Raw genomic sequence first — 13,304 nt, 5'->3', positions numbered from 1 at the left:
TGATCATCTCCGTCGATTCTAAAACATTGACACAGATAAAGCGTCTCCATGATTTTTTTTTCCATGAGTATGCCAAAATGTGCAGTGTAGACCACCAATCATGTGTTACGATATACACCATTAGCAATGAAATTGTTTTTACCATAAAGCAAAACAGCCAAAACTTTGGTTAGTGGTATAAAGGGAGAGCAATAAGAGTAGAGAGTACTATCATGGCTACTAGCTGGGAAACCTTCACTATGATCAGAACCTCTGTTCAAAGTCAGCAGGCTGCGCTCTCTTTTCATTCATTAATTATATTTTATTTTGCAATTGGCAAAAAGGGATTTGTTTCTTTCATTAGCTGCCAACAACTTCTTTTACAACATTCCAAATATTCAGCTAATCAATGTTGGAGATTGTTGAGAAAATATCATCCACACAGAATAACGTGTGGCAAGTGTTATTAATATAAGAATTGTACAAAGTTCTATTGAGAGTCTGTTACAATGGAAGCACTAGTAGTGGAAAACATAACAAAGTCTACTTGAACATATCTTCTAAACTTGGATGACTTATCACAATCGGATTCTTTATCCTTAACATTCCCCCGCAAGTCCAATGAAGTGGAAACTACATTGAGCTTGGAATCGATTGTTGTAAAGTTTGATGAAGATGTGGGCTTGGTAAAGATATCTGCTAGGAGACAGAAACTTGGTCTCAATGAGTTTCATGGCAACCATGTCCCTGACAAAGTGAAAATCAATTTATACATGCTTCGTACGAGCATGGAAAACTAGATTTGTTGACAAATACGTTGCATGGTCACACCATAAGATAGGGGATTGTGAGAGTTTAATTCCAAGTTCCTGGAGTAAGGATTGAAGCCAATGAATTTCAGCTATTATATTGGCCAATACCTTTTACTCAACCTTGGCGCTAAGCCAAGCCACTGTAGCCTGCCTTTTAAAGTTACCTAAAATCAGAATCTATCCTAATAAAATACAAATAATACTTCTACGTATAGTCGCTTGGCACAAACGGTGGGGAGTCGCTGACGCCAATTCAGCTAAAACAAATAAATAAATAACAAAGGAAAGAAAACACTTGCCTTGCGTTCGAAATAGAAAAATTGCAAAACAGTGAAACAAAGCTCGTTGTCTAGCTTTTAGAGTGGGTTTCATCTAGCTTTCACGTGGATTTTCTATTGATCGTGTTCGTCTGGATCTTGCATGTTGGTGCTCATTCTTCGTCTTCCTGCTTCTGATCTGGTTCATTGATACTCACATTGATCTGGTTCGTCGTGTTTGTCTGGAACCGTGGATCGTCATTTTCGTGGGTTTTTCCTGTTGGTCTTCTCCGTTGGCAGCTTCATCAGGCATTGGTAAGATCTATTTATTTTTCCATGGTATAGGTAACAATAGTTTACATTAAGAAGAAATAGAAATTACCTGAAACAAGCTACATATGCTCTAGTTCTAAAGTGTGCATATTCAACTTGATTTAGCCATTAGTGCTACTACACACGTGATACATAGTGCTATTGTAGGATGGAGGAAGCTTGTGGGGATTATTCCCCCCTCTTGGACTTTTACGTAAAATACAATGTTGACATGAAAGCCAAAGTCCTCAAATGCTTCATTGTTGGTTATGCTAAGGTTACATTTAATGTATTCTAAATGTTGTAGAACAAGACATACCATATATTTCTAGCAAAACTGGACAACATAACATGGAAGCTAAAGCCGAGTATGTTTTAAAACTAATGCAAACAACCCAGTGAGTAACAACTTGGAGTGGAAGATGATTCAAACTAATGCAAACCACCCAGTGAGTAACACCTCATTTACTGCCAGACTAAGAGCAAAGTTCTCATTGTTTGTGTTGATTTTTTCATGCACAGTGATGTTATGCAGTCCAATTTTACTAGAAATTGCTGTGATTTAGAAATTTCTGTAGGGTTATCCCTTTAGCTTTATGATTAGACATGGAAGGTGTTTTGTTCTCAAGACATTTTAATTGCAACTTTTAATAAATAAGGGTTTTTGCGTATGATCTTTTATCCAAAAGGTACAAAATTGTATGGTTTTTGTATTTCCTGCATGGATAAAAAGGGTCGGTTGCTTAATTAAAATCTTATACCTAAAAGTCATTAATCTAATGTTTATATCGTAAAGAAGTTTAGGAATGATCAGGAACTGGGTACAGAGGTAATTAGATCAAATCTAGAAGGATTGAATTGGATGGGGTCCTTGAATAGATATGGGTAAGAGTGTATACAAGTTGCATCAATGTTCACTTGCCATTCTTTCTTTATCTCAAAACCTCCAATAACTCATGCATAATCGATAAGAAGGCATTTTCATTGAGGCGAAAATTATGACGTAGAAGCTTTTTAAGCAATTGCTAATTATCTAGTTCGTACTTGCTAATTATCGTTATTATTTTTATGGGTTTGATGGATCACACTCAGTGCAATGATATGGTTGAATTTTAAGTATGTGCATAAAAATTATCTATTATATATGACTTCTCATTAAATATTCTTATTTTAACTGCAGGAGTATTGTTTGTGGAGGCTGTGCTGCTTAGGACATGTTGAAGCTGCAATGGAGAGTAGCCACACTTTGGGCAAATGGATTTATGTTTAATTGTATAATATAATTTAGCTTCATTCCCGAACTGGCAAGAATAGAAGTGGGACATGCAGTTATTCCCATGTACTGTCAATTAGTCTCTCTTATTATAGTTTGTGTCGTTTGGCACTAAGATAAAATGTTAGAGTCTTGTGGTTTTGTATGGTCAAAACAAATAGGTACATTTATTTATGCTGGAGTTAGTCCCCAGGTTTTGTTTCCATTGTTTTTTTTTTCTTGAATGAGAACTCCAAGTGGTACTCTTATCATTCAGTTGGAATACAGGTTTTAATTAATGAAAATGTCATTTTTTGAGTTTTGGTATTTTAGTTGAATGCTTAGTTATTGCAATAGGGATAATTGCAGGACACGGGTCTCGGGTCCCATTTCAATCTGCAAGTGTGTTTATATAAAGAAAAATTCTTGATCCCATTTCAATCTGCAGTTGTCTTTTCGATTGTTCTTTTTCTCCCACTCCAAACACCAACATTTCAAACCAACAGCCACCATTACAGGTCCAATACCAATGTACTTTTATTGATATGCACTCCCAGTACACCTCCATAATCATAAAAGTTGTAGCTTGAACAAAACCCAAAAACACACATAGGCACTTGCATTTCCTCAAACAAACAGAAGTTTAAATATAACTTGCAAATATAGAAAACTATTAAAAATGCAAACATTGCCTCAATAGTTTGAGTGTCCAATTACATTCATTACATGTTAGCTGCTATATAATCTTGGAAATGAGTGTTGCAGGAATTACACTGCAAATGTATAACTGGGATAAGTTAGATAATACATTGCACATCAGCTGCAAACAAACATCTATGTGAGCTCCTGCTATAAATGTCTTCAGAATCAAGTGAAGGTTTAATCTTCTACACTTGTACTCAATACTGGCTTGCCAAGTTTATGCTTTTAAGCACAAGATGCCAGTCAGCAAGAATGGAATTATATTAATAAACATCAAACAGATTATGAAATATAGAACTGAAACTTTATATCATGTATTCATGCTTTTTTTTTCTTCCGGCAAAAAAATTGTCATAATTCTTATTATACATTACATAATAAGAATTTAATTTCAAATTGATCCATTCAAAACATTAACGAATGAGAGTAATTGCTTTTTCCTTTTCCTTTTTTGATAATTGATTATAAATAATAATAAACAACAACATCCACCTCAATATGAAGTACATCCAGGAACTTTCTTCATATATATTTTGGTAACAACACTACACATAAACCCCTGAGCTTTCATTTTCCAAGTCAAAGAGATGCTTTACAACATATTCACCCAGTTCAACACGCCATGAACAGAACAATCTTCAAGAAAAGAACCTCAGATTGTCCCATTTCCATATTCTTATGGCCTCTACTTCATCAAACATCCTAGCTTGGCCAAGAAGATCTAAAGTGTTCCTATTTAATTTGGTGAAATATTGAAATGATGGATTATTAAATTAAGATATTGGCATAGAAGTTCTAGCTACCCAGCTTGGGTAAAAACAAATAATAAACCCACAAATGTGATATCAACTGGTTAGGGCCTTAGAAACCCATACAATGGGCAAGATATCTAGATAAGATCATTACTTGTCCCTCTAATCCCGCTTGACGACCCACAAGAAGATCTGCTTGAAGACCCACATGAAGATCTGCTTGATATGCATCAACTTTATTCATTCAATACATCATCACAAACATAGAAAGGGAAATGGAAGGTCTTCATCTTCGAGGGAGAGAAACACAGAGAGGGAGAGAAATGGAAGGAGGAAAAGTCGAAGATCTGGGGAAATGGGGATCAAACACTGAAACGGTGCATTTTTAATTTTTCCACGTCAGATGCATTTGCCCAATGCTTGCCCCAGGCGACTGCCTATAGCTTTTTTCAAATACAAAATCCTCTAGTTGATCATCTATCATCATGGGAGTCCGCCCAGTCGACATTCTAAAATGCTTGTAGAATAGTATTTATAGATTTCAAATATATATAGAGACCATAGCTAATTGTCTATTTTAAACAGCGAAGAAGATGCTTTGTTGCCAGCCAATTTGACAATTTTGGTTTGTGCATGAATTGAGATAATTTTTTGAATGTGAAATCAATCTTTGGGCGAGTTACTAATAAATATTATAAGGCGCCAATTGTAATACGAAATAGAGTAATGTCACTAAAACCCTCACCATCAAAGGCACTAAGATCGGTGGAACTAGCCATTGGAGTGCCAATTAGCTTGGCCTCATGCATTTTTTTATTTTTTAGAATATCCATGGTATACTAGTGTTGTTGAGATAATAGGATTTGGCCGTTGGAGTTGAGTGCCTCAATACCCAAGAAAAAAAAATTCAAATTGCTCAAGTCGTTGATTTCAAAATCACAATGTAGAGTATTAATAAGTCATCAACTGTATGCTTGTATGAGCAGGTAATCAGTATGTCTTCGACATAGATTATTATATACATAGTGAACTTAGTAGAGTTTTGAATGAATAGGGAAGTATTTGGACGTAAGCCATGACAGCCCAACTCCAATAAATGAATGCTTAGATTGGAAAACCAGGCTTAGAGCCTGTTTTAGTCCATACAATGCTTTGTGCAGCTTGCAAATGTGATTTGGAAAGTGTGGATGAAAATAACCTCCTAGGAGGTTCAGTCATGAAAACCTCCTTTAATAGTGTACCATGTAAAAAGGAATTACGCACATCAATTTGTCTAATCGACCAACCTGAAGACACAACAATGGAGATAATTTTTATCTACATTATTGGTTTGATAATCGAACTGTAGGTGTAGGAGAAATCAATACCAAATTGATGGAGATATCCTTTGGAAACCAAACGTGCCTTATAGAACTCGACCTCACTGTTAGCTTTCATTTTTATCCTATATACCCGTTTTGATCAACCAATGACATTTCAAGTTGTAGTGGGTGAAACTAGACTCCAGGTTCCATTTTTTAGTAGGGCATCAAACTTTTAATTCATTATAGCTCTCCATTCAAGGTGCTTGACTGCAGTAGAATAGCACGTTAGTTCAACCATGATTGAATCAATTTTAGCAAGGAGGGCTTTGGGAAAGGGATGTTGAATGGTACCATCAGTGTGGTGTTTGGGTTTAGAGATATTGTTTTTGACCAAGTGACCATAGGGTGTAGGGAGAGCGGAGGATCTACAGGTGGTTGAGTGGAAGGCTCAGGTGACGACGAAAAGGTTTCAAGAGGATTCGAGATTGAAGGAGGAGACGTCTGAATTGAGGGTGAGGGTTCCGGTGAAGTTGAAAGTGAGGAAGCGGATGATTCGGTTTGTTGGATGTGCAGGCCATTGCTTGACTATTCTGATTGGGTTGACAAGGGCTCATCTTCTAGTTATATGGGTTGAGCAATAAGGAAGGGACCCGAGTTTAGGAAGGAAAAACTATGAAGGGGGTTCACCTTGGACCAATGAGGACTGGTTTTGGGTCAACTAAGAATAGGATGGCCCGGGCTGGAATGGAAAAACTATTCCTTCAAGAATGACATCCCATGAAATGATTATTTGCTCATTTGAGGCTTGAGACATTTATACCCTTTATGGTTTAGGTTGTAGCCAAGGAAGCTATAATGATTGGACCGAGGCTGCAATTTGTGACAAGTATATGGTCGTAGGTTGGGTAAACAGGTGCAACCAAATACACGAAGGAAGGAATAATTAGGGTCACTATGAAAGTGACGTTGAAATGGAGATGGATTGTGAGAGATGGGTGATGGCATGTGATTAACTATATAGCAGACAATGTGAAACAAATCATCCCAAAAGTGAAGTGTGACTATGATTTAAAAGAGTCAAACTAGTTCCAACAAAGTGGCGGTGTTTCCGCTCAATAGCGCCATTCTGTTGATAAGTGTGAGGGCAGGAACAACTATGAGAAATCCCAAGAGAGGACATGAAGGATGATTATAAAGGGTGACATTCAACACCCTAGTGGGATTGAACAACTTTAATTTTGCAATTAAAGAATCGTTTGACATAGGGATGGAGTTTGCGATAAATAGTGATGTGAACATCACTTTTGCAAGAAATAGGGTAGAACCAGGTACATCGATTGGAATGTAATAGCGAAAACCATTATGTGAAAGAATATGGAGGGCCCCCCAAACATCACTATAAATTAATTCAAGTGGTGCCGAGGCATGATTCTGTGACTCGAAAAATGGTAATTGATGATTTTTAGAACTAAGACACATAGGACATGAAAACCTGGACTTAGAAGGGACTACAAGGAGAGAAAACTAAGATAAGACTCAACGAACAATTTTTAAAGCTAGATGACCAATCATGGAATGTGATTAGGGAAGCAAGGTTTGTTCTTCAACAAGCGCAAAGGAATGAGAATCCTTATTGGAAGCAAGAAAGGAGTACCCCCCATTCTTACTTGGCCAGTGTAGTAGAATGGCCCCCGTTGCTCAATCCTTCACAAAAAAAAAAAAAAAAAACAAGAGAGATGAAGTTAAAAAATAAAAACAAGAAGTATTAGTAGCTATGGTAAATTCTTTAACAAAAAGTAATTTTTTGGTGATTTGATGGACATGAAGAATATTATATAATAGAAAAGAATATTCAAGGCTAGAAAGTTTAGATGTGTCATGGTGAGTGATGGTTAAACCAGTGTCGTTACCAATATGAATATGATTGGAACCACTATACTCTTCACCGTTGACATTGAGATTGGATAGATATGAAGTCAAATAATGTGTCACGCCAGTGTCAAGATACCAATTACAATATGTTGATCAATAGGGACTGATGCAATAGGATTGCATAGAGGAGAAGTCACTTTGGTACGACTCATCATAATGGTGGTAATGTAGAGCAGTATGCCCTGCCTTAACTTGATAGATAAGTCGAGCACCAGACAAGCCATTGGGGCCTCGATCATGACTTCTCCTGCGATTTGACTAGTTTGAGGCAGACCAGAACCACGACCAATAGACCTATAACCAAATGAACAACCATTACGACCACCTTGAGACCCATTGGAATGAGATGCGACATAAACACCAACCATTATAAGATCATCATATGTTTGATGATGTTCCATGAGATCATCAGCAGACCTTGGCCTAAGTAACAATCACGCCGGCTCTCACATCGATCTTCAAGTGAAATTCCCAGTTTGCGAATGCCATGTCCCCGTGACCTATAGGGAGTTATGAAGATTAGAGCAAGGGAGAATCTCCCCAATTGTCTCAAGCTCGTCGTGTAAGCCACATCCATGCAACCCTCAACGATTTATGAAGACCAAAGTCAGAGGCACATCCCCTTAGCATCCCAAGCAGATTGTGAGGCCCCCTTCAACTAGGAAGGATGGATTGAATTTCTCCACTATGTTTTTTAACCCTATTATTTTTTCATCAAGTTATCGCGATAGAGTTTAATAATGAAAAATGCATATACTATTTTTACACAATTTGTTATTAAATATTAATTTATTTTAAAGTTATTTGAGTTTTATTTTATTTTTATGAGTTTGAATTTAAAAGATAATAATATCTTAATAGTTGGGTTGTGTGCATATCAAAATTCTGAAGTTTGAGGAAAAAAACTAAGTAAAAAAAAACTCAATCATGAACTATTAGAATATAAATTAACTAAGATTTAGGAAAATTCTAGTATGTCGCTTCAGTTTGCCCCTTCATTTTGACCGCTCATATATTTAAATTCTTTTTAATTTTTTTTACTTAATGATTAAGGAATTGACTTTTAGTGTATTGATGTATTTTTTATTTTTTAAAAATATTTAAATTTATTAAAAAAATATGAAAAGAAAAAATTAAAAAACCAAATTTGTGCTAGGCGGCATGCCCAATGGACATTGCTGGGCGGCAACCTAGCATAACTCTAAGCCAATTGGGGATGTACAAAGACAAAATTAAAACATTTTTCCCTGTACGGCTGACATACACACAATGATCTTCTTCTAGCATTTCAAAGCCAATTGAAGTAATGGCCTCATGAAATTTGAAGTACCATTGTTTAGACGATTGTTTAAGGCCATAAATGGAACGTTTCAGCTGGCATACTTTACGCTCTTGTCCCTCAACCTCAAAACCAACAGGTTGATCCATATAAATCTCCTCGTCTAGTTCTCCATTGAGAAATGCAGTTTTCACATCCATTTTCCAAATCTAGATGTGCAACGATAGCTAGAATAAGGTGAATAGAAGCAAATCTCACCACAGAGGAGAATGATTCTTCATAATCTATACCCTCTCTTTGAGTATAGCCTTTCGCCATGAGTCGGGCCTTATACTTGTCAATTGATCCATCTGCTTTATGCTTAATTTTTAAAACCCATTTGTTTCCAATATATTTGCGTCCAGGTGGAAGATCAACTAACTCCCAACATAGAACTCATTTCATCTCTCATAGCAGCCAGCCATTTATTTGAAGCAGGTGAACTTAGTGCTTCCTCGTAAGAAGAAGGTTCATCAAAGTCACACAGAGCACACATGAAAGATTCTCCTTCAATCTCAAAACGACGACGAGGAATGGTTTCACGTTCACTTCTATGTAACTGAGACTCTTGCAAGTTGCATTCTAGTGGTATACTCCCACTTGGAGGCAAGTCACTCCCACTATCTTTTGGGATTCTACGATGTGATAATTCTCCACCCTCGCCTAAAGATTGTGTAACTCCTTCAAGTTCTTGCAACTCAAAAAGTTCAAGATCATTCTATGTTTCACCAATATTGGAAAAAATATTCTCGATAAATGTGACATCATGTGACTCTATTTCTGTCATCCCTCTGTTAGGATGTTCACCAAACATCACATAGCCCTTTGAGGTCTCTCAATATCTTATGAAGATATGCTTATTTGCTCTAGGGCCAAGTTTTCTATATTTATGGGAAGTGGTGTGAACATAACCCGCAGAATCCCAAGGCCGCAAATGTTCCAAATTTGGTTTTGCACCACTTCATAATTCATATGGGGTTGAAGGAACGGACTTAGAAGGCACACAGTTCAAAATGTAGGCAGCAGCTAGAAGAGCATCGCCCCAAAAAGATATTGGCAGGTTAGCTTGCGCCATCATTGATCGAACCATTTCTAATAAGATACGATTTTTCCTTTCCGTAACACCATTTTGTTGTGGTGTGTCAGGAATTGTTAATTGCCTGCGTATCCCTTTTTGCTCGCATAGTCTCTGAAACTCTTTAGACAAGTACTCTCGATCACAATTAGTTCGTAGAATTTTTAAATTTCTTTCTTTCTGATTCCCAACCATAGCCACAAAGCGCTTGAAACAGTCTAATGTTTCAAAACGATGAGAGATCAGATAGACATGACTAAAACGTGAGTAGTCGTCTATAAAGGTGAGAAAATAAGAGGCGGCGTGCCTTCACATTCATAGGTCAACAAATATTAGATTGGACTAGCTCTAAATGATAAGATGCTCTAAGAGCCTTTCCAAATGGCTTCCTACAAGCCTTACCAGCTAAACAAGGCTCAAATACAGGTAGGCTGACATTAGCGAGAGACCCCAATAGATTTTCTCTAGCTAATCTGGACATTCTATCTTTTTCTATATGGCCTAGTCTAGCATGTCATTTCAATGAATTAGAAACAATATCATCATCATTTGAAGCCATAAAAGAAAATGGAAAATTATCTAAATCCAACATAAAAAAACCATTTGAAAGAAATCTATGTCCATACAAAACTCTATCCAAATAAAAGTCCGTCATGAAGAAGTAATAAGCGCCCCAAACACATCATGAGTTGGTAAGTGCCAACTCCAAGCACTTCCTCCCGGGTTCCGTTATCCAATATAATGTACTGTCTACTGATTGGTATTATTCTATAATCTATGAACCCAACTCGATCTCGAGCTACATGTTTGGTTGCTCCTATGTCTACAATCCATTCAAGGATTAAATGAGCAACATAAATATGTGAACAAACATAAGTAATGAGAGAGTTGTATTTAGGGGATACCTTCTTGGCCTTAGTGCACTCACGAGTAAAGTGTCCTATTTTTCCAAAGTTATAACAGTTCATTTTGGACATGTCCTTGCCAGCACGCTTGCCTCTGTGGCACTTTGCTACTTTTCCATCCCTTGGCCTAAGACTAGTTGCCAGTCTAGCAAATCTCCCATGTTGCTTACGCTTAGGCCTGAATGCCTTGCGCTTCCCAGCTTGGGCAACAAGTAGAATATTACGGTGCACATCTATATGCTCTGCCTCTAGCTCCAAATGGCGAGATATATCAGCAAAAGTCATAATATTCTCACTGTGTGTCAAAGCAAGCTTCATTTGCCCCCAAGTTGACTCGGGCAAAGATTGTATCACAGGGGTAACTTGTTGTTTATCAGTGAGATTATTGCCAGGAGCCTTTAGATTACGAATCAAGGCAGATATCGACCTCAAATGCTTGGTCATGGTATGTTTAGGGTCCATAACATATTGCTCAAACCTCAAAGCGAGAGCACGGAGCCTGGTAGTTGATGTTCCCTCATAGGTGATTTTCAGATGGTTCCACATATATTGGGCAGTTGGGTAGTTCTCAAACTCCCCAATAAGATCATTATGCATGCTGCTAAGCATGGTAAAGCACGCACACCGATCTTTCTTTGCCCAAGCCTGATAGGCTTCCATATCACGACGATGTTGGGAAGTGTTCCCTTCATCAGGTTGTATCATCAAGTGAGATAGATTTTCAAAGACCTCTTGTTCATTAAACAGATTTTGAATTTTTCTATGCCACATGTCATAGTTGGTTTCATCCAATTTCTCTCCTTTAGTAAGGTCAGCTACTACATTCTTAATGGTCATCACTACATTCATTGTGCGAGATTGACATTTGCACACATTTAATTTTATTCCAAAATCTAACTAGATCATGGAATTCCTTCCTATATAGTGAGATTGAAAATTTTTGCAAAAAAGTAATAATCATCTCCCACTATATAAGTCCAAATGTCATATCTAATCAATTTTGAATAAAATTTATGGAGGACTTTTTTTAAGTCCTCAAAACTCATGCGCATATAGTCCATTCATGAGAAAAAACAACAATTATTACACTAAACACATAGCGTATAGGCTCTACCCGAAGCCATATTGGTAATTTGGTACATCATGTTAAGATCACCTTAAAGTATATTGATGGACGTGAAATACATCCCTTCACATGGCCTCAATAATAAAATTACATTCCCAATATTACATTTCCAAAGAAAATCCTACTACAAATTTTCTAGGAAAAATAATAAATAAATAGAAATGTCACATCATCGATATACTTATAAGTTACACCTTATCCATTCATGTAAAAAAAACATACATTATACATGATCCCAATAAATTGCCAATGTCAACTCCATCCATTTCTTATAAAAAAAAAAAATCATACTGGTATGCATGATGGTTCAATGGATAGAGAATTCACAACTAATGTATATAAATATCACATAACACAGGAAAAAAATGGACTTGAGGAAGTATGACGAAAATAAAAGGTCCCAAATCATTTTAAAAAAAAAAATCGGCTCCCTGTTTCAATAAAAAAAATTAGCAATCAACTTTAGACACCAACACATGATTACACGTGCCGGAAGTGTCAAAAAATAACATCGGAATCCTCTACACGAGCCCACATGCGCCGCCAACGCGTGTGGGATTCATTTTTGCTCTAGAGGCTGTTTTGCCTCTATTTCACTTGTTGTGACGGAGAGTGGACATCACCTCCTCCGCTCACTGTGTTTTGAGATTTCTAAACTCAAAATTCAGTCATCTTAATGTGTATATGTGTCGATAAAGTGATTAAAAAATGGAGCCAAGTGGATGGGTGGACTACAATCTTTCTTACCGAGAGTGGGACAAGAAAACAAAACACTGTTCATCGTCTTCTTCCTCAAGCCAAAAAACTGGTTTTTTTGGATTTCGAGAAGCTATACTCAATCAATCATAACTTACTCATACAGAGTCCAAATTAAGCATATGATGTATCAAATTAAAGCTAATGAACTTATATTTCCAACCATATAAAAATTATTACCAAAAAGATAGATTTTTTTGGCTAAAACTTGGTTCGAAATCACGGTCCAAACAAGAAGTTTTAAAACTAGGGTTTCGGATTTCTTCTTCTATATGCAACGAAATTTCACCAAATTTAATAGACATTTTTCTGACATTATAAGGATCATTTTTATGTAAATAATTCAATCTTAAACATGTCATACCTAAGCCTTTAATGAAAAATCTGAAACACAATAGACCATGGCATATCATTAATAACATGCTTTTAAACTCATTCCAAAGCATCAAACATCATGTAATCTTATTCACATGAGCAAAAACAAGCAGCATAGGTTTTGATACCAATGTTAAATAGGGTTAAATCGAATTACCTCAAGAAGCGGAATTCCCACAAGGTCGGATATTTGCTCGTCTTACAACCCACATTACTTTGTTTTTGTGCTTCTACGTCGTTTAGGAGGCTATTAGAGTCTCCTAAAAAGTTCCACGCTTTAAGATCAAGAGATTTAGATGGTTTCTCTAGAAAAAAAATGAAGAGAGAGAGAGGATAGTTTTTTGTCTTCTTGTAAGACTCTTTTTTACACTCACACAAATGATGTACGTCCTCTTATCTTAAAAGAGTTTACATATGGAAGTTAATTAACTTCTCTAAATATGTAGA

The sequence above is a fragment of the Juglans regia genome, chromosome 2 (assembly GCF_001411555.2).
Source record: "Juglans regia cultivar Chandler chromosome 2, Walnut 2.0, whole genome shotgun sequence".
Taxonomy (NCBI): domain Eukaryota; kingdom Viridiplantae; phylum Streptophyta; class Magnoliopsida; order Fagales; family Juglandaceae; genus Juglans; species Juglans regia.
This window is presented reverse-complemented; position numbering follows the sequence as displayed.